Below are 25,586 nucleotides of genomic sequence, written 5' to 3'. Positions count from 1 at the left end.
ATCTTGAAGCAGTTACCTGTCTGCTTTATGTTGCAGCCTAATTTTGCACTGAAACTGACCCAAGAGTTTGGCCTGCAAGCCATTTGTTAATGGGGTGATATGCAAGATGGAAAGAACCCAGCTTGATGTTCCCTGGGTTCTTGGAAGGGCTGGAAGCAGGGCCGGCTCCAGGGTTTTTGCCACCCCAAGCAACCCTCCCCCCCAAAAAAAGCCGCGATCGCGATCTGCGGCGGCAATTTGGCGGGAGGTCTTTGCTCCGAAGGGGAGTGAGGGACCCTCCGCCGAATTGCCGCCGAATAGCTGGACGTGCCACCCCTCCAGACTTGCCAAGCTGGTGCCTGGAGCCGGCCCTGGCTGGAAGTTATTAAAAAATACAATTTTATACTTTTAAACTGAGAAAAAATGATCTGGAGTCACCAAGGGCCAGATTTTCAAAGGAAATTAGGCACCTAAAGATGTAGAATAGGGGTTGGCAACCTTTCAGAAGTGCTGTGCAAGTCTTCATTTATTCACTCTATTTTAAGGTTTTGCATGCCAGTAATGCATTTTAACATTTTTAGAAGGTCTCTTTCTATAAGTCTATAATATATAACTAAACTATTGTTGTATGTAAAGTAAACAAGGTTTTTAAAATGTTAAAGAAGCTTCATTTAAAATTAAATTAAAATGCAGAGCCCCCCGGACCTGTGGCCAGGACCCAGGCAGTGTGAGTGCCACTGAAAATCATCTCACGTGCTGCCTTTGGCACGCATTCCATAGGTTGCTTACCCCGATGTAGAAGGTGTTTAAGTGCCTAAGTAACTGAGTCCCATTGAAATCAACAGGAGTTAGACACAACTGATAAGCACCAAGTGGGATTTTCAAAGGTGTCTAATCTCCATTTTTAGGCATCTAACTGCCTTTGGAAAATCTTGCCCTAAGACACAAACATAGAGCCCTCAAAATGGCATTTTCACAATCACTTTTCAAAGTAGAACTGAACAGCACTTCGAACAATTTCATATATTGTAATAGCAAAATTTGTACAGACAAATTGGATATCTCCAGATATGAATTTACCTACTAACCCACAGGTGACACTACACCATTTATCACATACTTTATATATTACCTCTTATGCTATATACCAGTTCCATCACTGAAATGAAACTCCCACATCTTTGGAGTGAAATGTAACAGCAAAAAGAATATATAAAAATGTGGGGCTTTGGCAGTGGAGGGGTTGGATTTAGGTTCCAGTCCTGCAAAGACTTATGCATATACCTAACTTTACTCACTAATGAGGCAGATCCTCACCTGGAATAATGGTCAATGGAACTGTAACAGTTTACATATGCTGAGAATTGAATTCAGTGGAGCTACTCATAGTGCATAAAATTAAACTCATGTAAATCTCTGCAGGATTGGGTCCTTATTTGGTATAAACAGACCAAATCATGAGGTTTTTACTTATTTTTAATTAATCCTTACTTAGAAAATCTCTCACTGAAGTAAATAAATGCATCTAAGCACAGAGTAAAAAAATTGTCAAAGGAACTCAGAGACAGAGCATGTGAGAGTAAACCAAATACTGGGATCTTCCATATATGAGCTACCCAAAAATCAACGCTGGGAAAGGCATGTTTAATAAAACAAACTCAATCTAGACAGGTCAGTGGAAACCAAGTAAAGTAGCTACACTGAAAGGTACTGAATTCCTATATTCCTGAGGCCAGGAATCAGGGTGGCAGACTACTGAGTGTTTGAGATGCTCATTGTATGTCCTTTTGGGGGTCTTATACCGTATGATGTTCCACTATAAAATCTGGGTCCTTTTTGAACAGCATAGTGTCCTATGCTTTATGTTTGCCACCTCTGCTTTCCTTCATTTTTCAATACATAATAATTGCTTCCTTGTGCCTTAAAGTTCAGACTCTGTCCACCCCACTCCTTCCCCTTCATTCCCTTATCTTCCTCATTTTTTCTCTTTTACTACCTCCCTCCATCTTTCTTCTCTCCACATCTACTTATCAAACTCTCCACTTCCCAAACTCACCCCTCTCTCATTCTGAACCTATCCTACACAGCTGCCCCACAACCCCCAGTTATACTCCCACCCAGAAGACATTAGGACACATCCTGGCTTCTAACCAGAAACCCAGCAGATCTGCTCCCTCGAGGATATCGGGAGTTTGTCCAGGATAAAGGTGACCTGTCCAGAGCATCTCATTACCATGTCAATCCCTTGGTGCCCAAATAACCCTTGAAAACATAGGCAGACAGCCATCAATTACTGCAGCGTTGAGGGATAATCTCATTTACACTGGTCTCCAAACTGGTCTCTGGATGCTCTAGGTTTTAGGGAGCATAAATGTTGCTTAAAGCTGTCTTTTTTTCCACCCACTCCAGTTCTGCACAAAGCAGGAGTCAGCTGGACAACATTATCTAGCCCTACCTGTGCTTTACCAATCATACTTTTTCCATGGAAGTCCCATATCCCCCTTTCACCAGTCACAAATCTCTTTCCTCCACACCTGTGTGTTTTCCATCTCCCTCCCCAGCCATATTCCATTCCACCTTCCTATTGTCAAGAACGTCTCCCATGAAACCACCTTTCAGCCCTATGTCTTCTGATGATACTGCTGTGTTCCAGCTGCCTACATCCCATAGAAAGGGATCAGTGGCAAGATTTGACTGGAGGGGGAGGAGTATCTGGTGTGCTACAGGGAGCAGACAGAACCTGGGACAGATGTAATCAGAGGAGGCCAAACATTCAGGTGCAAATCTTGCTACCCCGACTTTGCTGCCCTCCTCAAATAAGTTACCGAAAGCAAGTACATGGTCAGCCTGTACTGTACTGACATCCCTATACTTAATGATGAATATATTGATGTTAGATATCGAATTGTGAATTATATCAACATTTATAAAAACTTCAGAATCTGTGTATATACTTCCTATAACACTCACCACTCTTACTTGGGATTGCTCTACCGAATCAGCCTGTTGTACAGCCTCAATCTCATGTAAATTTTATCCTCTTTTATGGTATCTTAGATATAAATATTGAATATCCCTAATGCTACTAGTAAAGAAATTAAATATAACAGAAACATAAAAGTTCATAGTGAGATAATTTTATTCGAGATAGAGAACTATCCCAGATCCCCCAGTCACATGCCACCTGTTCATGTGGTGCACACCTGTAGCTCTCTCTTTCCTGGCTTGTGCGCACCTGTAGCTCTGTTTCCTGGCTTTTGCAAGTACTAGGCTTTGGTAGTAAACACCAATCCCACACTTTCTTGAGGTGCTAGGTGGTTGGAATAGCCTGTGGGTACCTGACAGCACCTAGGCAGGGTTGTATGTCAGGGCCAGTTGTTCTCTGCAAAGAATACATCGGATAAACCTAAACAGGATGCATCTTTCCCACACCTGACTAGCAATAGCTTTGCAACTTTGTCAACCTTTAAAAGAATTTGTTGAATGCTTAAAACATATGACTTTTAATATGATAATCCACTCATTGTCTGGAGCTGTGCAAAGTGACATAAAAGCACAATGAAGCCTAATTAAACTTGTTCTGTGAAAGCTAATTTGTCAAACCCAGAAGCATAGTTCATAGATAAATGCTAATATTTGAAAGTCAAATTAAAGTTGAAAAGGTTTGTAATAACAGTTAATTAACTCTTGTTTTGTTTTCCTCTCACAAATTTGAACCAACTGAAATACTGTTCAATTCATCTTTAACATTTTGGACCACAAAGATAAAATTCAAAGCTTTGAGATAAGCCTTTGATGTTGGTATTCTCTACAGATTAGATATTATTTTAAGATCTCTTTGTTTAAAAATTCATTTTTATTATCCCTGCATGAAATGCATGGCAATTCCCCAAATAACTAACCATCAGGGCAATTAACATCTTCGATCGACACCATATTCCTGATAATTAATACAGACTTTGTACCTCCCCTGTGATAGCTGCAAGGGTTTGATTTTCCAGAGCAACTGTTCATTTACAGAATCAGTTTCATCCTAATGAAAATGGATTGTGAAACTTTAATGAACAAGACTTTGCTGTCATAATAATAAAGACTTTGAAACAACACGAAGACCTACATAACAAGCATCTGACTACACTCATGTTGCTACAGTATATCAAACCAATTAAGCCATATGATGAATATTTACACCAAATGTTTTTAAGCTATATGACATAAGAAACTCATAAAAGTGAGCATTAATTCTCCTTCGACAGCTTCTGACATTATAGCTTAATAAACTAGCATCTATAAAGCAACATGGCTTGATCTGCCCTTCTCTCTTTGTTTTATAATAAAGGAAAACAAAAAATTTTGAAAGTCTGAAAATCCAATTTACATACAGTATATGCACTTGTTAGGAAAAACAATGGGTTGCTCTGTATAAATGTCTTTGTGCCTGCTTTTAGTAACAGGTATTTATAAAAGCAAATAATTACTAAAGAGATCTGCCAAGAATGTTACACCTGCCACTAGTGCAAGTGTCTGTCCATTATTATCTTGTACAATAAATAATTCACCTACTAACAGGCAGGCAATCCCAATGGGAATTTCTGTCTTTTAGAACCAACCCTGGCTGAACTGACTGCAGAAGGTGATTCTTCTGGGTAAGATTTCACACGGCCATCTAAGCAACACTGCCCAGGGACATATTATTTCCGGAAGTACTGTATTTGAAAGCATATTTTGGGGACATGAAAAGAAAAAGTGATGCCCCATTTGCCCTTCTGTTTGGAGGATGGTCAGTTCTGCAAAAGACGAAAAGAAAAGAAAAGAAAAGAAAAGAAAAGAAAAGAAAAGACCTTGCCCAGAATTACTTACATGGGGTCCCATTCAAAGCCCATTGAAGTCACTGGGGTTCAGAGTCTCAAGAGTATTTAGGCTTTCCCATTGGAAGTCAATGACAAGACTATCATAGAAATCAGTAAGGACCCTTAGGCCCCGAATTCTTCTTTATTAGAATGATAAAACACCCATAAAGTTGAGTTCCTGAGGAAGACAATGTCGTGTTACATGACTTCTTCAAAACAATGCACATAAGTCTTCAACCACAGTCGCTAATGTTGGTATGCAGCATAATTAAGGAAAAATTAATTCCTGTAATGGCTACCTGTTAGGAGTATCAGGGAGTAGCCGTGTTAGTCTGTATCTACAAAAACAACAAGGAGTCTGGTGGCACCTTAAAGACTAACAGATTTATTTGGGCATAAGCTTTCGTGGGTAAAAACCTCACTTCTTCAGATGCATCCGAAGCTTATGCCCAAATAAATCTGTTAGTCTTTAAGGTGCCACCAGACTCCTTGTTGTTTTTGTTAGGAGTAGTATATTTGTGGCAAGAATAGAAATGTTAAAAAGTCAGGAAGCATTTGACCTTAGCACACATTCTATGCACCACAAAACAGTTTGTTTAGTAAGTCTAGGGATGTTCTGGAATACTACTTTCTTTGAAGGATTGGGTTGTTAGTTGTCTATGGATGATTTTGGAGCACTTTCTTGTTTTTATATCTGTCACAGTTTCAAGGAAACTGCACTTATATTCCCCCACTCTGTGGTCCACTACAGGAGTGTCCCCTTCAGCTCTCTCTTATCTCTGGGCAGGGACCTGTCCCCCACTCCCTTATGACCAGAGTTTTTAAGGCTCCACAGCTCCCTGGCTTATGCTGTGATATCCCCTCCAAGCCAGTCTGCCTAATGGTCAGCATCTGTTCGAGTGCTACGAACAATGCATTACCAGCCATTACAACACAGCCTTCCTAAGCAAGCCCATTTATTCTTAAGGTAAAGGCATTAGAAAGAAAACATAAAAACAATAAACAGATTTAGACACACACTAAACATAGCAGAAGTCACACAATCAGTCTTACGGGGCTCTAGTAGGCCAAAATCCTTCCAACCTGTCCACAGCATTGGGGCCCCTCAGACAAAAAAATCACGTTTGTTTTTTGGATTAGAAAGAAGGCCCTGTATCAATTTATATTCAAACTTCCTATACCCAAAGCCCTTTCTTTGTCTGTTGGTCTCTGGAAAACCTGATCTGAACCAGTATAGACAAGCCTCGCCAGGGAGATGATAACTCTCTGTGGCTGTTTACAGTTTCAGAGACTTCTCTTAATCTCCACCACACACACACACACAGTAGTTCCTGGAGGACCTTGGTAACCCTTCCCCATGGGGTAAAACACAGTCACACCAAAAACATTTATAAATGTAGTGGTGGCCCCGAATCATACTGCGTGCGGTTGCAACATCTGTCACTGTACTTTCTATTTAATACCATGAAAACTGGAGCAGAGAGAAGGAAATACATATTATCACAGCCCTAAAGATGGGCAGCATTGGACAGCTAAGGATGCACTGATTCAACATATTCCCAGGAAGCCTCATCTAAGACTCTTGTGGAGCCTTGACTGTGATTTAAGCTTTTCCTCTCCTGGGAGATGTTTTCAGTGAGCCCATCAGGTGCAGGTAAGTTACACACACCTCCTGAAGCAGTGGGTATGAACCAAGCCCAACTTGACTGGCTTTTGTTAAATAGTAGTGGTTCAGTTCTCTTCAATACTATGTAGAGCTTCCTGGAATATTTAATGCAGAAGTCGACTTCAACTCCATGATGGAAAGTTTTTCAAAGCTGTAACTTACCTGTAGTGTCCTTTTAGTTTTCACTTGGCTAGATCCCCCCCTAGAACAAGGATCTGGCTGATGGTTTCCATTAAAAATGAGGGCAGGGGAAATCATTAGTAAATGAATGAATGGGATGAATTTTCAAAATTAATTTGTTCAATCAAGGGTAATTTGAGCAGCATATAAGTAGTCATGGAAAATCATAAACTATCACCCAATACAGTGCTCTGTTGACTATTAAATGTCTCCTTTTTCACATAATTGGTCTGTCAGTAGGACTGTCTCCTCCTTTTTGTTGATGCCACCTTCTTTGTGTTTTTCTCTGTTTTTATATTGACATTTGATTTATTGTATTTTAAAATCACGAAGGTGCTGCATATTACTGGGTGCTTTATAAAAAATGATTCTGCAGTCCTCATTCCTGTCATCTGTCCCATTGATTAAAGCCAGTGGAACAGGAGCAGGCCCAAATATTATTGGGCCAAATTAATCCTTGGTGTTATTCTATTAGCTTCAATTGAATTACACCAGAAATGAATCTGGTGCATTGGTTATTTAATATTACTAAAGTGTCTTTATCCAAGAGACACATCTCATTGAAGTCAATGGGACTGTTCTGATTGACTTTATTAAGCTTTGGCAATAGCAATGAATATCTTTTCTCATTCGGGGGGTAAATGAGGAAACAATCTTATTTTATAGTTCATGCCTTTCTTGGCTATAGAGTCACCCTAGAATTGCAGAGCTAACAGCAGACACTCTGAAGTTAAAATTGGGCCTGTTTTTTGTTAACAGAATTTATTTAATCTTTCTATGTAATATTTCCCTGAAGTACTATAGAATTCCATTAAGAAAATAAAAGTAATATTTCATAATTAAGTTACATTTTTAAAATATTTTTATATGAGGCATGTTTTACTGATAATACTGACTGTGTCACTCTTAATAAACCTAGAGCAGAAAAGAGTAGGAAATTGGCAGCTTTATTTTATACAAGGAAAGTTTATAGTTTTTTGCTCTGTAATATATGTCTTGTATTGCAGGTTGAGCTTACTGCAGAGAATGGTGCAGTTACTGTATCTAGCAAAGGATAGCTTCTGTTCTGGGCTGATCTACACTGCCTTTTTTCAACTGAGTCCTCTCATGTGCTCGAGGCAAAAGACATGGTGAATATTTTCCATTAAAAATAGAAGTAGGTAGACAAATCACTGGTACTGTAAGTTAATGAGATGGGCGGTGGGTCGGTAAAGATGCACAATTTAAGCTGAGTAGAAGTAGTCATGGAAATTTATAAACTATTGCCCACTATAGTACTCCATTGACTATTAAACATCTTTTTCACACCAAAGGCCTGAATGAATAGCTTGGCAGAAAAACATTGGCCAGGTGGCAAAATGTGCTTAGTAAAACCCATGTCAGAGTATTTTGTTTGGCCAATATCTAACAGAAGCTGGTTTTAATGTGTGTCTGTAACCCTTGGTGTGCCACAGACTTGTATCTGAAGAGGGACTCACTGATATTCTTTGAATGACATGACATATTCAGGGTATGCAAATATATTTTATGAATTAAAATAGCCCTCCGTACTCTGCCCGTCTTGCCACTTTGCACTGCAGTTCTGTTGACTATCACAGGGTAAGCAGAGTAGGGTGGGTGGTACTATCTTTTAGCTGAAGTGTGAAGAGGCCCTGAACTCCTTTGATCACTTTCCTTGACAGGATGTTAATCTTGGTTTTCTGGCCAGACTTTAATTTGGGGGCCTCATTCACTCCATAGAATAACCCACATAGGGAAGAGGAAACTTCCAGTCACAGAGATTCCTACCCATTAAACTCATGCAGTTCCCTGCTCATTCTTCTCAGAGTTGAGGGACATGGTTTGCCTCTATCCTGGCAGAAGAAGACAGGAGCCAGTTTAAACCTAAGAGGCCCCTGGACTCTACCTGAGGAAAGGGGGGGATAGCTCAGTGGTTTAAGCATTGGCCTGCTAAACCTAGGGTTGTGAGCTCAATCCTTAAGGGGGCCATTTAGGGATCTGGGGCAAAAATCTGTCTGGGGATTGGTCCTGCTTTGAGCAGGGGGGTTGGATTAGATGACCTCCTGAGGTCCCTTCCAACCCTGATATTCTATGAGTCTCAGGAGTATCTGCAAGGAGGCTCCTGAACTCCAATCTGCTGCCTGGCCCTCTACTAGCTCCTGCTGGCCCCTGTGGAACACAGCTTATACAGAAGCCATATTTCCAGCTGCTCATCCAATCCTTGCTCCTCTGAACATTGCTTACGCAGGCACTGCACAGCACAAAAGGGCAAACCAGTGCATTTTAATACACCCCTGGGCTCCAATAACTTGTGCGGTAACCCTGTATGTCTGGAAGAAAGAACAATGAAGGATCATATCTTTCCCCCCTCCAGAGCTCAGACCTTTCTGAACCCCCACAGAAGGGGAGTGGGGAACATGCTACAGAGACAGTAATCCCATTCACATGCAAACATTGAGGGGCCAATAAAATCCTTGGGGGAAAATCAAGTCTGCTCACCTACACTAATTAATTAGGGCTATATTGTGCCTGGCTGAGGGCACAAGGACAGGCCATGATTACTATCAGATTTCAGTTTGGACACTATTCATAATTTGGGTGAAGAATCAGTCTCTTATATTATCTGAACTGTTTTCCTTACCCTTAACAGTGCCAGTTACTCACTAAAGCTTTAAGTTTTTAAGTAGACTGTCCTATTTTCCATTATGACATCAGACATGGCCTGTCAAGGGATAGAATATTCTGAATTTTACTTCTTGGACAGAACTCTGCCCCAGCTTGTGAATTTCTTCTTTACTCCCAGATAGAGTTACTATAATAACTTATATTTATACAGCACATCTTATTCTGAAAAATCCTACAGTGCTTTATGAACACGCACAAACAAAAGTCACTTTGTCTACCACTGAAATGCAGACCCCCACCGAGACTAAACAATACAGGACACAAGGGGATTTGACCCCTGACATAGGCTAACTAGCACCCCATTGCAGTCATCCCTATGGGCCACTGCAGGGGTGCAGAATCACTGGGTCATAAGAATATTGCCTTCCCCACTGTAACACCTCCCCCACCCTGGAATGCAACCCAGTGCTATGGGTTGCTGTGGAGATGGCAGAGAAGACATTGCACCTGCTGTAGGGGCCCCTTGCACTAGTGCTATTCCCAAAGATGGTTACAATTGTCCTATGCCCCTTTGTGCCCCACTGATCTATGTTCAGAGGGAATCCTCACCTCTGTCTTAGTTTCCCTTTTCCTCCTTCTACAATGTTGGGATTTACACAGAGGAGGGTGGGAGATAGCTGGGGATTGGGGTACACAGCCTGTTTTGGGTAAGAGACGGGGCTGGGGTGTGCATATTGTTTCCCCTCCATCCCCCTCCTGACCTTTCCATGGGACTGGCACAAAGGGGCCACAGGACTACACTGAATCAGGCCCAACAACTGTAGCCAAATGAAACTGCTGAAGGAATTTTGGTAGGCAAAAAAAAAAAAAAAATCTAATTACCAGAGCTGGAATTGGGCCAGGACACCTTCACTAACACCTCTATTCATGTAAAAAATGCCATGTGCTCTTTAATGACCGCCAATGATCAGGACCTCTGTTTTACATCTACAAAAGCCAGCATGTGCTGCAGCACCCTAGAACTGAACAAACAGAGAAAAATATTACTTCACAGTTTTAAACAAATCCAAATTTAAACAAAAGGACTCAACCCAGTTTATCTTGAGCCGATAATATCTGAGCGCAAAAAGTAGGCCAACTGCAGACTCCAGGTATGGCAGTCAGGATATGCTACTTTTTAAATACTCCAAACAATAAAAAAAACCCACTAGCCTGCAGTATGTAACACCATTATATGCAGCAAAATAGAAATAATAAATGTATTTATTGTAAATGGCTACCTCATTCCAACGGGACAATTATTGGCCTGGTCCAAAGTCCACTGAAGGCCACGGAAAGACGCCTGTTGATCTCAATGGGTTTGGAAGCAGGACCAAAAGGTACAGAAAAGGCTTTAAATTTTGGGTTTCCACCAGTTAGAAACTATCAGCCTATTTACTGTTCCTAAACTACTAGCAAATTAAGGCTTTTCCTTTATTAAAATTTATTCCAATAGATACTTTTTCCATCTTGAATATTCACATTCATATCTACACCATGTGAAATTTTCCTTCACTGAGCTTTCACTCACAAATTTTATTCTTCATCATCGCGCATTCGTTTTTCCCTTTAAGCTATTTTGTCCTGCACTGGACTCTCCTTGTATGTCATCGGCCAGACTCTGATCCCAGTTATACTGCTGTAAATTGGGAGTAACACCACTGAAGTTAACAGTTACTCCCGATTTAGAGTGGTATCACTGGAATTAGAGTCTGGCCCCTAGATTATATAGCTACATACAAACCACACAATAAAGATTAAGACATTTCCAGTTTATGTTATGTAAACACGTTAATGTATGGTGCTGTTCAGAGAGGTAAAGTTTAATCAGTGGTGCCAGGTTGTGCCCTACTGATCTATGTCCAGAGGGAACCCTCACGCTTCTCATACACAGAAGTGATTCCACCACCTCTGCTGCACTATTTCCCTTTTCCTCCTTCGGTAAGGTTGCAATTTACATAGAGAAGAGTGGGAGATAGATGGGGATTGGGGTACACAGCCTGTTTGGGGTGGGAGAAGGGGTTGGGGGATGCATACTGTTTCCCCTCCTGAGCTTTCCATAAGACTATTACCTGTTCCACAAATCCAACTCTGTAGTAGGGACCCCCATAAAGAGAGACATCAAGGAATCAGAGAATCCTCCAGGTTTGGAGTGGGGCCAGCAGAAAGTCCCAGCCACTCCATGTAAGAAACTCAGGGATGGATCTCACCTTTAGCCCAAGCCTGCACCTTTTACCATGGGAGGAGCTGATTTAGCCCTTTGTTAAAACTATGAATATTTTCTGACACATGTGGCAACTAGGAGGATGGGCGGGGGTGTTATATTTTTCAAGTGGTGAACAGCATCTAAATGGGAGTTCTGTGATTAAAACCTTGTGCAACACTTTAAAATAAAATCAACCAAAGACAGCTATAATTTTAATTAAAAGAATCGTTGAAAACCTCCCCCTGTACCGTCAGATTTCCTATCGCAAGGAAAGGGAAAGGCCTCTATCTGCAGAGAAGAAAAATATTTATTCTGTGAGGAAAGGGAGCATAAAATTAAACACTCTTGGAAACGGGGCTTCCTTTCCACGTAGCTTACCCTGCATTTTGATTCTTTGTGCCCTTTTATAGCAGTAAACTTTACTACTTGCTTAATGCATAATAAAAATGTCTTTATTCAAAACAAGACTAAATTGGACTAGTTACCTGTGCAAGATTCCCTCCACACTCCCGATGCACTTATTTAGGCTCCCTGAACCTTGGGTCTTGGCACACAGGAGTAATTGGGACTACCACTTTTTCTCTTCCTGGAGTTGGCAAATGAGGAAAGATGAGGGATGAGCAGATGCTGGGTTCCCTCCCCATACTTGCTGGCCATATACGTCAGACCCTGATGCAATGTCTCCTGGGACAACTCTGAGGCAGATTATGCACTACGCTTTGCTATGGACTAGCAGCATAATCTAGCCCTTATTTATTGTTACATACTGAGTTGAATTGAAAGGTGTCAAACATATTTACATAAAATTCTGGCAGATATTTGTTTAAAATGACAGATACATTTCTGTGGTAAAACTTATTAGCTTAAAACAGCTTGGAGCCAACAGCATAGCTCCAAATTATGCCACCGATGAAGTTTGCTCTGGTGTTTTCAAAAAAAGTTATGTTATTTTCCAGTGCCAAGGAATACAGAAATGTCATGCACTGCTATGGAAACATAAGTGAAACAAGGCTGTTTCTGATCCATTAAGAGTTTCTTTTATATTGGTTACTACTTTGAAACACGTCTTCAGGTACTTTTGCAGGCTATAAAAATGGCCAAAATCTGTTCTTTCTTCAGACTGTGCAGTTCTAAAATCCAATTAAACCCAAACTTTCATGTTGAAAAAGAAGATGCAGCTACACTCAGCTTCCGAAGTAGACTAGCATTTTGTCTACCTTCATGAAAAAACAAAGCTTGTAACAATGTTCTGTAATAGGTGGCTCTGGTGCTATTTGAACCATTTTTAATACCCGTAATTGTTGGAAAAAAGTTTTAAACCTAGTATTATGCTGACAGAAGCTGGAAGCAGTACAGAAGCAATATACTTGGCTCTGGAACATAGCACCTCACTGTTGCTCTGCATTGACCCCCATGACTGAGCTAAGTGAAGTATTGCTGGGATCTTAAATGGACTCCCATTCAGTCCTCCTCAGCTAATAAGGGCTGTTATAAAGTGGAGCCCTAACTTCATATTTCCCTGCTTTCATTTCACCCTTAGCTGTGGGAATGAATTACATTAGTTTTGCCCATATATTCTTGGCTTTGTTAGCATGATCTTTTCTGTGTCCTTTATTAAACAGCCATTCTAAGACTCCCTCAGCTTTAGAATTTCAGCTAGCTACAATTCAGAAGATTTATGCTACTTTAACATGATCATGGTGCCACTCTTTTCTGCTAAATACACACCACTTATTACGTCTACAGGATCCTGCTGTTTCAGTTATGGAACAGATCTGTAAGATACCAATACAGATACAAAACATGCAACCAAGCGAGTTGATTTTGGCACTTGGATTGCCAATGAAATTTATGCTTCATAAATGAATGTCTAATATATATAATACACAGTTTAGAATTGACCTCAATGTAGCCAGTGAGGCTGGCTGACTCCCTGAAAATATGATTACACGAGGAGAGATTAGAGAGTTTTGCTTATTGTATTTGCCATTTCTAGGAAATTACTTTGTGTCTGTATAGCTGTGTCAGCCTTCCTGTGTAAAGTTGTGGTTTTTTTAAAAAATGTTATTAAATTTGCAAGTTAAACTACCAGAAAGACAGGCAATGGCAGCACAATTTCCTTTCAGATCAGAGCCGGTGTTTCTCTAAAATCTTAGCAGGCTGGGTGTGCCGTAAGATCAATGCAGCTGAACATTCCACCTGCAGAATGAGCTCATTGTCTATGCATTACACTCACCCTCTGCCAGCCCAAATAGTAAGACTTCTGGGGTTGGTGCTGAACCTGCTACTCTCCACAGTGGAGTACTAAGCTCTGCTGCCAAGACATCAGGCATGGTGTTAAATGCATTCCCATTGCTGTTATTTCTCAGTACACATAGGACCACGTTAGAAAGTTTAAAAATGTAATTAAATGCAAAGGGTGAACAGAATGCAAAAAGACTTTTCCTAAGTGTGAAAACTGCAACCAGGGCCGTCCCTAGGGGACAGTGCAGGATGGGGGCAGAAGTGACCGATTCCTCTCTTCCAAGACTGACCGCGCGGCCAATTGCACCGGCTCCTGGGGCCCCCAAAACGCGGGCCCTGGAGCGTTTACCCTGATTCACCCTACCCAAGGGACGGCTCTGACTGCCACTTAAAGATGCCCTGAAATATGCATTGCACCTTGTCCTTCCCCACACACCAGAATCATCACCCCCTCTTGAGGGAAAAAAGAGTAAACAAAATCCAAGTGGAAAGCATCTACCTTCATCCCAGCTCTACAGTCCATTCACCACTGTTATTTTAACAGTGTAGTATTTCCATCTTCCATACCAAGAATCTTTTCAGAGGCTATAGCTCAAATGCCCCAGACTTTGGAGCACCCTACTGCAATTTGGAGTACCCATTCCATTGAGGGGCTGCAAAACAACAGCATCCAGTCTTTGGAGTGGTCACGCCCCCTTCAGCGAACAACCTGGAAACTGCAGTTGAGGACCAGAGTGCTGCTCTTAATTAACTTGAGTACAACTAGTGAACAGGGAAGTGAAGTTCACGTAAAAGCATTTTGGCAGAGAGATTTAACTCAGGGTTTTACAGCTCTTACCAGGGAAAATGAAAAATGCTATTTGTGGTTATCTAGTTTTGTTTCTTAGAGTTGGAGTCTCAGGGCACCTCATGTTTATTGTTTGATAAAAAGCTAGGAAATGTACATTAGATAGATTAAGGCTGCTAGCATCCTGCCTAAGAGTTTTCCCAAAGATCAAGACAACAAGAGGAAGCAATCAAAGTTTCCTGAGGTCCCATGTGGAACTTGAAAGTTCTCAGGTCGCTACTATCTATTTCAGCAAATGTAGCAGACCAGTTACCACTGTAATGGTAACTTACTCCTTCCAGAACCAGAGCTGAATTCCAAGCCACTGTTCTAGCACTGTACACTTTATAAACTAATATTGCTGTTCTATTTTTAACTGTTTATTGGTAGAGACTTAATATAAGCTTTGCTATTCATTCTGTGTATTTTGCTAACCAATAGCTGACAGTAAACAAAAAGAAAAAGGAAGACTTCAAAAACATATAAACATTTCCTTTGGAACACATCACTGTATCTAGATGTTGTTGTACAGATGGCAGAAACGTAAATATAACATTGCCTTCACGCTAGTCAGATAGGTCAAGCAATTCTTTGGGATAAAAAAGGGCCAGATCTCCAGCTCGTGTAACTTGGTGTAGCTCCACTTGTTACAAAGGAGCAGCCCTAATTCACACCTTCTGAAGATCTGTCTCTTTAAACTGTAATCATATAGTATGGCATTTTACTGTTGGCTTTATTGTAGCAAATAGTTTGAATAGCCATAACTCATCATATAGTTCATCTCCAGACATTATTACTATTATGAGTAACATTAACAATTACTCTGTAAAATCACTTTCAGCATTTTACTTTTTGATTAGTTGTTTTACATTTTGACTGGCTTGCCCAATAACTATTATGAAGATTCAATCAATAGCAAAAATATATTGTAAAATGCACCTGTGGCTTATTTAACGTGCTTTGTGTCTTCTATTTAATTAGCATTATATAGAAAGTCTGGCAACTCCTACTTGGTCAACCAAAGTACCCAAGCCGTAGAGTGAAGCTATAATGAGAAGGAAGTGTAAAATTCTGTGGTGGAGATAAAAACTGTTAATTCTACCTCCTATTCAAATATTTTCCTCAATGTTGGAAATTACTCCCACAGTTGTGCACAATTAATATACTATCACATAATGGATTCTTCTAAGGGGCATTTAAATTGAACCCTCCCTTGCTAAATACCCATGGGAAGAATGTAAAGCATGAGAAAGTTCAACAAGGTTGACCCTATGACGGGGAGTTTCCCACGATGGGGAGAAGTTAGGAGGAATCTTTGCAGATGTCATGCTGCCCTTGAGCTGCCATCCTAAGCTTTTGAAAAAATCTCCTCCCTGAGGTGACTGCAGTTACTGTGCCCAAATTAATGCTGCTTCAAGCAATATTATCTTAAGCGAAAATATTCACCACCTCTGGGGGAAATGAAATACTGTAGTGAATGGCTCCTACCCTTTCTGTCCTCAGTTCTACCCTTGAGTTCATTCACCATTAAGCTCCTGAAAAGGAGTTTCCACTCGGATAGGGAAAGGAGGAAATAATGCTGAAGAAACATCCACTCCCTGCACCAATATTCTCCTGGGAAGAATCCACCTAAGCACATCTCCTCCACTCATGGAAGCAGAGAATACAATCATGGCCCGAGATACTTTGATAACATCAATATTGCCAGACCCAACTGTTCAAAACTCATAAGTCAGGCCCCGACAAATCATGAGTATGTTTGAAAATCATGAGCTTTTAAAAAAATATACTAAAGTTGTATTCTTTTTATTTGCTTTCCAGTTTGGGGGGCCTTTGATGTTCACTATTCTTCAGTTTCTTTCTGCAACCATGAAGTCTAGAAGATTTTTAAAATGAAAGATGAGGGTCCCTTATATTCAAATGACCCCAGGAGCTGGGGCTTTGAGAAAAACACCAGCTATTGTGAGACTCACCAAAAAAAAGTCACAAGCATTGACAACACTGCAGCATTTAAATTTTTAATATATAAGAATTCAGCGCTGGTGTCCAAAAGACACCCTACTTCCTCATGTCATATTCACAAGGTTTCCCTTCCTGACATTGGAAGAGCGCTCCAATCTGTACTAGAAATGAAATAAAAGTTAGTGAATACAGGCTTGATAGGTTCAGCTTGTGTTGGACTTTGAGATATATAGATATATATAATCACCAACATATATATATAGCCATGGTCACCTTTGTTGGTGACTTTACAATGAAGTTTTGGATCCCAAGCTAAAGGCAAAGCTGTCACAAAGAATTACCTCATTGTAAAGGCCCCATGCAGTTGACTATTGTGACAAAGGCACTCAGTTAAGATTTTGTAATTATTTAACATTTCAGATTATTTAGGGTGTTTTAATACCAAAATTCTAAATTAGGTGGGGAAAAAAATTGTATAACAGATATGTTCAATTTAAATAGAAAACAGAACACTGAATATGACAGCAAGATTCACAAGGTGGATGAGGTAATATCTTTTATTGGACCAATTTCTGTTGGTGAGAGAAACAAGCTTTCAAGCAGCTGTCACATTGCATCACTGTAATGGAGCAGGTGTGCTGTATCTTCAAAGAATGAATGCCTCATACTCATGGGAAATTAACAAAATTTCGACTATCACATTAGGTTCTACCTCCATATTCTAAGGTGACGCATATTCCTCAGGTTCAAGTTCGTAACAAAATTGTAATGGCTGATTTTCTTTTCATATAGGTCTGGCAGAAAAGAAACTTTTTGCTGGTAAAGTTTGAAGATAATTGAAAAATTGGTGGAGTGATAAGAACTCATCATTTGTAGAAAATGATCTGGATCACTTGTTGAGCTGGGTTCATTTGAATAGCATGAGTGAAATCCTAGTCCCATTGAAGTCAATAGTAGCTTTTCTATTGACATATGGCCTGGCTTTCCCCCATGTGTTTTAACACAGCCAAATCATACAATCATAATCTAGGAACAAAAAGAATGTAACTCACACATACAGAATTGGGGGCTGTATCCTGGAAAGTAGAGACTTTGAATGGGACTTAGAAGTTATGCTGAAAAACCAACTGACAAGGAGTTCCCAAAATCATTTGGCTAAGAAAGCTAATGAGATCTTTGGATGTATAAGCAAGAGTAGAGAGATAGTATTACCTCTATATGCAGCATTCACAAGACCATTACTAGAATACTGTCTTCAGTTTTGATTTCTATATTTAAAAATGTTGCAAAATTAGAAAGGACTAGAAAGAGTTTAAGGAGGATTTGAGGTTTAGAAAGCCATCCGTGAGAGACTTCAGAAGCTCAGTCTATTTAAACTTGTGCAATAGAAAGTTAGGAGGTGTCTTAATCGCAATCCACAAGTACAGTATGTACATAGGGACAAGGTTTCTGATAGTACAGGGATCTATAATTTAGCAAAGGCATAACAAGATTGCATAGCTGGAAGCTGAAGTTAGCCAATTCAGAATAGAAACGAGGCACATTTTTAAAAAAAAAAACACTGTGTGGAATTAACCGTTGGAGGAATTTAGGGATGTGACGGATTCTCTCTCACTTGAAGTCTTTAAATCAAGATCAGATGTCTCTCTAGACGATATGCTCTAGCTCACCCAAAAATTATTGGTTTCCTGAAGGAATCACTCAGTGAAATGCTCTGGCCTGCATTATGCAGATTAAATTAAATGATCACAATTGTCCCTTCTAAACTTAAACTGTGGAACCATGGTGAAAATCGGGAATAATTTGACTGACATCAATGGAGCTACACTTAGTGTAAATAAAATCATATCCACTATTTTTAAATGCTGGAAGAACAATCAGTACTAGTGAAAAGAGATGTTCAAAATTCATATGGTGATATCCTAAGAATGAAGTCCTCCCATCCTATTCTGAGTATAATAATGTTTGGACTCTGACAAATAAATTACATTAATTGCATTCATTCTAGCAACCACTTAAACACCATTAGAGCTTGTGCATACAATAATGTTGCCATTAGTCAAATGGCAATGGTAATCAGCATTCTGTCTTCTTCTAATTTGGCTTTCTTCATAATTTCTTGCTGTATGTCTCCCCCTGCGCCAGTCAGCTACAGTGGTTGAAATTAAGATGGGCAAAATTGTAACTAACAACATGACAACGGTACTCCCTATGGGGAATACTCTGACCATCAGGGCAGTGGTAATTTGCTGCAAAACAGCAGTGGTAAGGATCTGAATGGCGACCACCGTATGCAATGCCATGGCTTCCAAGCTACTTTGCTGCCAATCCTGCCAGTCCTTCACATGCTACAGCTACCCGCTGATGTACCATCCTGAATTCTGGTGACGTTATTACCATTGTTATCACTTTGCTTTTTTCCTAACCCGGGGTGTGCTCACTCCTGAGGGATTGCCGCACACTAGTCCACATGCGGTACACAGGAGTGAGGGAGGAGAGAAAGCTGCATAACCCTGGGTTTGTAATGTGGCGTGGGGAAAGCAGTGCTTGGCTTCTTGAAATCCACCTTCCTTCCCTTCTCCTCCCTAATCCAGTTGGTCAGAGGAGCCACTAACACATCCAGGGCTAGCAGTTCAGGGAGCAGGGAGCTGGCCAAAACAGTGTGTCTGCTTTCGCAATATTCAGTCCAGCTGAGAGTGCATATGTTCTGGGCTCACAGAGCCACCAATGGACACCCCTTGAACTGGACTGAGCTTTCTTCTGAGTAGAGGGATGGGGAATGGCCCAGGGGAGGGCACAAAAAGCAAGATGAAGAGGGAAAGTGAATAAAAATGGAAAGCATAAAAAGTAAAATAAAGCATGAAGAGAAAAAAGTAATAGGGACAGAAAGGAAGAGAGAGGGCAGGAAAACAGAGAAGTGGCAACTCCTAAGGTGAGGTGGAAGAGATACAGGGTCAGGGGGTTCTTACAAAGGTCAGAACCACTGTATAAAAGACTAGGAATTTTACTGTCTGTCATACTCCAAGTCGGCTTCAGTGAAGTGTTATTTAGTTTTCCTGGTATCAATACACCAGAAAGAAATCCCCAGATTATTAGAGGCAGAAAGCTCTTTTACATAACAGGAAAAAATAATTTAAAAAGCAAAGCATGAGGATTTTTCAGTGATTATGCAGGTCATATGGATCTCTATTTTTGTCAATTAATTAATTTGTTTCTCAGATCAAGGCAGTAAGGCAAGAGATTAATAGGTTGTCATGGTATTTTGCAAACAGGAAATTTGGTTTGTCCATTGACCTCAGAGAGGCATTATTATAAACAAACAGCACACAAAGGAGTGGGATCTCCCCACTATTTTGAATGTCTTCATTCCACAAACAAATATTGTTTGATGTAATAACACCAAACTCCAGTACAATATTGTTTTAAATCTAGCAGTTGTTCATTTTGTTATAAATCCTCGTGTTCCTTCAAGTCAAGCCCTTTCATTTATGTTCATTCTCCCCCCTCTTGTGGTTCATTATAAAATCACAATTGTTACTTTCATTTACTTTCAAAAATGGTTCACACTTATGCTTTGGTTCAGAAAGGATGAGAAAGCGGCCCCATAATGGCTACCAAACCCAAGAAAAATGCTACTAACAACCTTAACAGACTTCAAATATAGCAGTGTAAATAATTAGCATGTTATTCAGGCTAATTCCCATTCCTAATGTAAGTGTTCTTTATATTTTCCAATTGAAAGCAAGAATTGCCATGATCATTGTGGAATACATTTTTGAAAAGACAGTTTTACTGTAACTACTAATGGGATATCATGGGATATTGCCTGGGAAAGATTTTAGTGCTCTGTATCCTAAATATTTTACCATACATTATAGGTTTTGAGCCAGATCCTCAATTTGTGTAGGCTGTTGTAGCACCAAGAATCAACGTGATTCATACCAGCTGAGGATCTAACCCCTTATTTGTGCAAGTGGGTTGTTGCTCATGTTATACAGGGTTTGAGCTGCAAGGGGCTGAGTATTCTAGCCTGATTCAGGAAAGTGTTTGAATCTGAAAAGTATTAACTGAAAATGCACATAGCATCTTTGTATACATATTAGAAATGCATGTTTACTTCAAGGTCTGCAGTAAAAGTAGGTTTGAGGCATGCAAACAATCAGCAGTGAATAGACATGAATTTGCATACACCCATGGGGATCTTAGTAAGAAAAAATGTATTTTCTGTTTCATGATAAGTTTGCACCAGGTCAGCTAAATAAGATGGATAGATTGATAGATACCTGTCAGCTGAGCAAACCAGGAACACAATGCAGGTATGTCAGGACACGGTAACATGCGGGATTAAAACCTATTAATACAAGTCAGAAAACTGTCAAGTCAGACCTTCTCACCTTAATGCTGATTGACAGCCAAACAGTTCCAATTCTGAACATAAGTTAGACTATCACGTTTGCAATCTGTTTCACCTGACATTCGCATATCTAGAAAAACACCATTTTAAGAAAGATCTCCCTTTACTGGAGAAACTGTTCCTATTTGGAATGTGACCTATTTCACAAGGCTGAACTGCAGGTAGCAGGTTTAGGATATTACAACAACCCATATGCTCAGAGGTGCAAAACCACTGTTAAATCCCCATGTGGTTGCTCTTGTCTTGCCTTTGAGTCAGAAAGTAGCAGGTTTGCATTTTGATGAATGACAGCAGAGCTGTTCCAAGAATAAGGCCAGGTCTACACTACCGCGGTAGTTCGACAGCTGGCAATCGAACTTCCGGGTTCGATTTATCGCGTCTGGTCTGGACGCGATATATCGATCCCGGAAGCGCTCGCCGTGGACTGCAGTACTCCAGCTCGGCGAGAGGAGTACCGCGGAGTCGACGGGGAGCCTGCCTGCCGCGTGTGGACCGCGTCTGAACCGCGGTAAGTTCGAACTAAGGTATGTCGACTTCAGCTACGTTATTCACGTAGCTGAAGTTGCATACCTTAGTTCGAATTTGGGGGTTAGTGTAGACCAGGCCTAAGTGTCTTATTTTGGAAAATGGTGGATGGAAAATGCTTGGATGAGCAACCCAGTAGTTTTTACTAAAATAGGTACCATAGAAGGTAAAGTAGGGATGGGGGTGAGAACTAGGTGGAAAAAAACACATAAAAAAACTAACAAATTGAGAGAATTTTAAAAAGCCAGTTTAAACAAACAGCATTAACTGGGGGGAAAACTACTTTTTTGCATTTCTCAATTTGGACAAGGAAAGAGATCGGTTTCTTCTTTGTTCATAGTTGGTTTCTAGTCACTTTTAGTCTAAGTAGTACGATGAAGTTGAGTTTGGATTCACAGCTCTTCAGGAGGAATATTTAATCATTTTTTGCCCTTTAACGTCCTGAAAATATTCCTATTTAACATTCAATTATTGGCAAACTTTCTCCCACCTTCCCTAATGAAGCATCTCATTGAAGACATCTTAAACAAAATCAGTCTAACAGGCCTACATTTTCAAAAGTGACAAGTGATATTGGGTGCCTAACCTGACACCATAAGGGGGCTTGAAATTCAGAAAGTGCTGAGCACCCAGTATGTGAAAATCAGGACCCTTTAAAGATGTGTCAAATTGGACACCCAAAAATCATTTTTAAAAACAGTACACATTTCCAAAACATATTCAACTCATGCATTAATCTTGTAATTCTCCTTTTTCTTTTCTCCTAATGCCTTTGCTGTTTGTCCAAGCAAGGGCATTAGGAGAAAAGAAAAATGAGAAGTGTCTCTTTAATTACTGAAGTAGTTCTAATAGATACATACATTCTGGGCTGCAGTGGAGTTTGACCCAACTGGATAATTGTGAGTCAAAATGCTGGGTATTCACCTAATAAAATCCCCAAAGAACAAGTGGTCACCCAACAAAATTAATATGCAGCAGGTTTAAAACAAATGTAAGGAAGTATTTCTTCACACAACGCACAGTCAATCTGTGGAACTCATTGCCAGGGGTTGCTGTGAATGCCAAAATATAACCGGGTTCAAAAAAGAATTAGATAAGTTCATGGAGGATAGGCCCAGCAATGGGTATTAGCCAAGATGGTAGGGGCACAACCCCATGCTCTTGGTGTTCCTAAACTGCCAGAAGCTGGGACTGGACCATAGGGAGTGGATCAGTCGATAATTGCCCTGTTCCATTCATTCCTCTGAAGCATCTGACACCAGCCACTGTTGGAAGACAGGATACTGGGTTACATGGACCACTGGTCTGACCCAGAATGGCTGTTCTTACATTCTAAATCATGTAGTTCTATCTGTTCATACAAAGACTGGACATTTAATAGGTGTGGGAGTGCCAGGTGAAACAGATATTCACTTCGAGCCAGTAGAATGATATTAAACACAGCATGTAGTTAAGTGAACACACAGCCCTGCCTCATTACTTTTAATTGTGTGACAACCATTTTATACAACCCAGTCATGTAAGTTATGGAAAATTATAAGATACTTAGTGCCTTTAGGAACAGACCTGAGGCAAAGGTGGTGTATAAATGGCAACGGTGATTCAGATGCACCTCTGAGGCACAATTCTTCCTTGCTCTATAGCAGCAAGTGATGACACCCCTCACACTGATTCATGCTGACCAGCTACTGTGGGTGGGTGAGGGGGCATAGTCCCCCCACTTTCTGCGGCCCCATCCTGCACCTTCCCCCATCCAACTGCTCCAGGGAGGGAGTAAGCAGACATGCAGTCCTCTGATTCCTGCACACCCGAACCCAAGGTTCAAGAATCCCACGTAAGGATGTAACAGGAGGTCTTACTCCCTTCCATGATACATAGTCCAAGTCACAATCTAGTCCCAAAATACTAAGGGATTAAGGTTATAATATGGTTTTACTTGGAGCTGAGCAAATCATTGTCACTTAATACATTTCATGATGCATAAGTTTCACCTCTCTCTTTTCAAGGAATATTGATGAACAGATTGCAATTCTCTCAGATTCAGTCATTCATTATCCAAAATTACTCAGTGAATTATTTACAAATTTTCTTTTAACTAAGGGTTGCTATTCAAAGGCCAAGTGTTGTTGCTCAATTGAGATTGGCCCCATAAATCACTTAGTTTTTCTTCTGTTCCCCAGTCAGGTGAACATAACTTGTTCAATGAGCTTTGGGATGCAAATATTCATAAAGCAAATTTAAATTTCACTTTTGTGAGAGTAGTCCATTATGAGAGCTTACTGTTTATTTTCTGACAGTATTCACACTATTAAAAACTTACTATAGGAGTTTGCACAGAAAATGATACCAACATAACCCCAAAAATATCTGAAGCAGATTTGTTTAAAAATTTGCACAAGTATCAGTAGAAGCATTTTTGCATCATACATCCAGCTCTAGTCCTAAACCAAATACATCCTGCTAGCAGACTTGGAAATGCATGATGAAGTGTTTTAAATTTCCAGTAGATGTCAGCACACCTTTCCCAGCAAGTGCTTAAGTATATCTATAAGAAGCTTTTAAAAAGCTGGTTGCAGTATATCATACAGTGAGAATGCTCAGAGACTTGTGTTGCTTTGGGTTGCATTTATTTGTTGTGGCAAATATTTTTCCATTAAAATCTGTTTTCTTGATTTGCAGTAGTGAATAAGCAACCTTATAGAAATCCTGTCACTAATGTGATCCAAACCCTGGCTGGGTTAGAGGTTTGAAAAGGGAAAAAAATTGCAAAGAAATAATGATATCACTAACGCAAAACTATTATTTTATAAACCTTACAGTTCAATTTTTGTGATGTTTTCCAAGAATACAGAATTCAAAAAATTATTGGTTCTAAAATAATGATCAGGTATAGACTGAAAGAGGTTTGATGAGACTAAATATAACAAGGGAGGGGACGGAGAGCTCAGTGGTTTGAGCATTGGCCTACTAAACCCAGGGTTGTGAGTTCAATCCTTGAGGGGGCCACTTAGGGATCTGGGGCAAAATCAGTACTTAGTCCTACTAGTGAAGGCAGAGGGCTGGACTTGATGACCTTTCAGGGTCCCTTCCAGCTCTATGAGATAGGTATATCTCCATATTAAAAAAAAAAAAAAAAAAAATTAACCAAGAACACACACAAAATTGAGCTTTTGTCCTTTGAGATTTGCTGTTCAGCTTTGTTGTATCTGTATATTCTAAGACATAAAGTACAGAATGGGTCAGAAGTAAGACAGTTTACACCAGCTGAAGATCTATTCCAATATGTTAATTCCTTTTGCTGAAAATAATTACCTGGACTAGATGTTACAAAAAGCTCTACAAATTCAGATTTTGATTCTACTGTGGTCAATTGTTGCGTTACAAGAAGTGCAGGAAGAGCAGACATCCAGGTATATTATATAAGGGGATGCAGCAAACAGACCTTTCTGTGGTTTTCCAATTACAATGATCAGGGCATATCATGCTGGTGTCTTTTTCTTACCCCGTTAGTGATGGCTAACATTCTGGAGAGCTAGAAAGGAAAGTGCTGAGACTATGATTCTGGCCAGCTGCATTCAGCCTTTATAGATTTTTGTACCCTCACTTCCCTTGCACACCTAGGATCACCTCCAATGCCCACTAAAGTCAATGGGAGTTTGTTGACTTCAGTGAGCATTGGATCAGGTTCAAACACAAGGTCTAGCCTTTATCTGGTTCTACAGGTAAAGGGGCTACATCATGAATGGAGTTCCACCTGTTTACACTCATTTCAGTCCTCTGTGTCTGCCAGCTGTAAAAATTTTCACTGTACCCTATTACACTGAATTACTTTTCACCATTTATATTTTTACATGTCAAATTGAGACAGAAAATTATTATTCCCTATTCCCTTAAAAAAAACCCACCTAAATCCATATAGATGAGAGAATAATGTCAGTAAACTGTCTGTAAAATCCACCTCTGTGCCAAGGACTTTTACAACACGTGCCCTGTACTTAAACCTCTCTATTTAGAGAAGTTAAGGGGGAATTCTTGTGGGGACTCTCTGCCCAGATATGAATTTCACAGTT

This window comes from Emys orbicularis, chromosome 4 (genome assembly GCF_028017835.1).
Source record: "Emys orbicularis isolate rEmyOrb1 chromosome 4, rEmyOrb1.hap1, whole genome shotgun sequence".
NCBI lineage: Eukaryota > Metazoa > Chordata > Testudines > Emydidae > Emys > Emys orbicularis.
The sequence above is the reverse complement of the archived record's forward strand: the minus strand, read 5'-3'. Positions refer to the sequence as shown.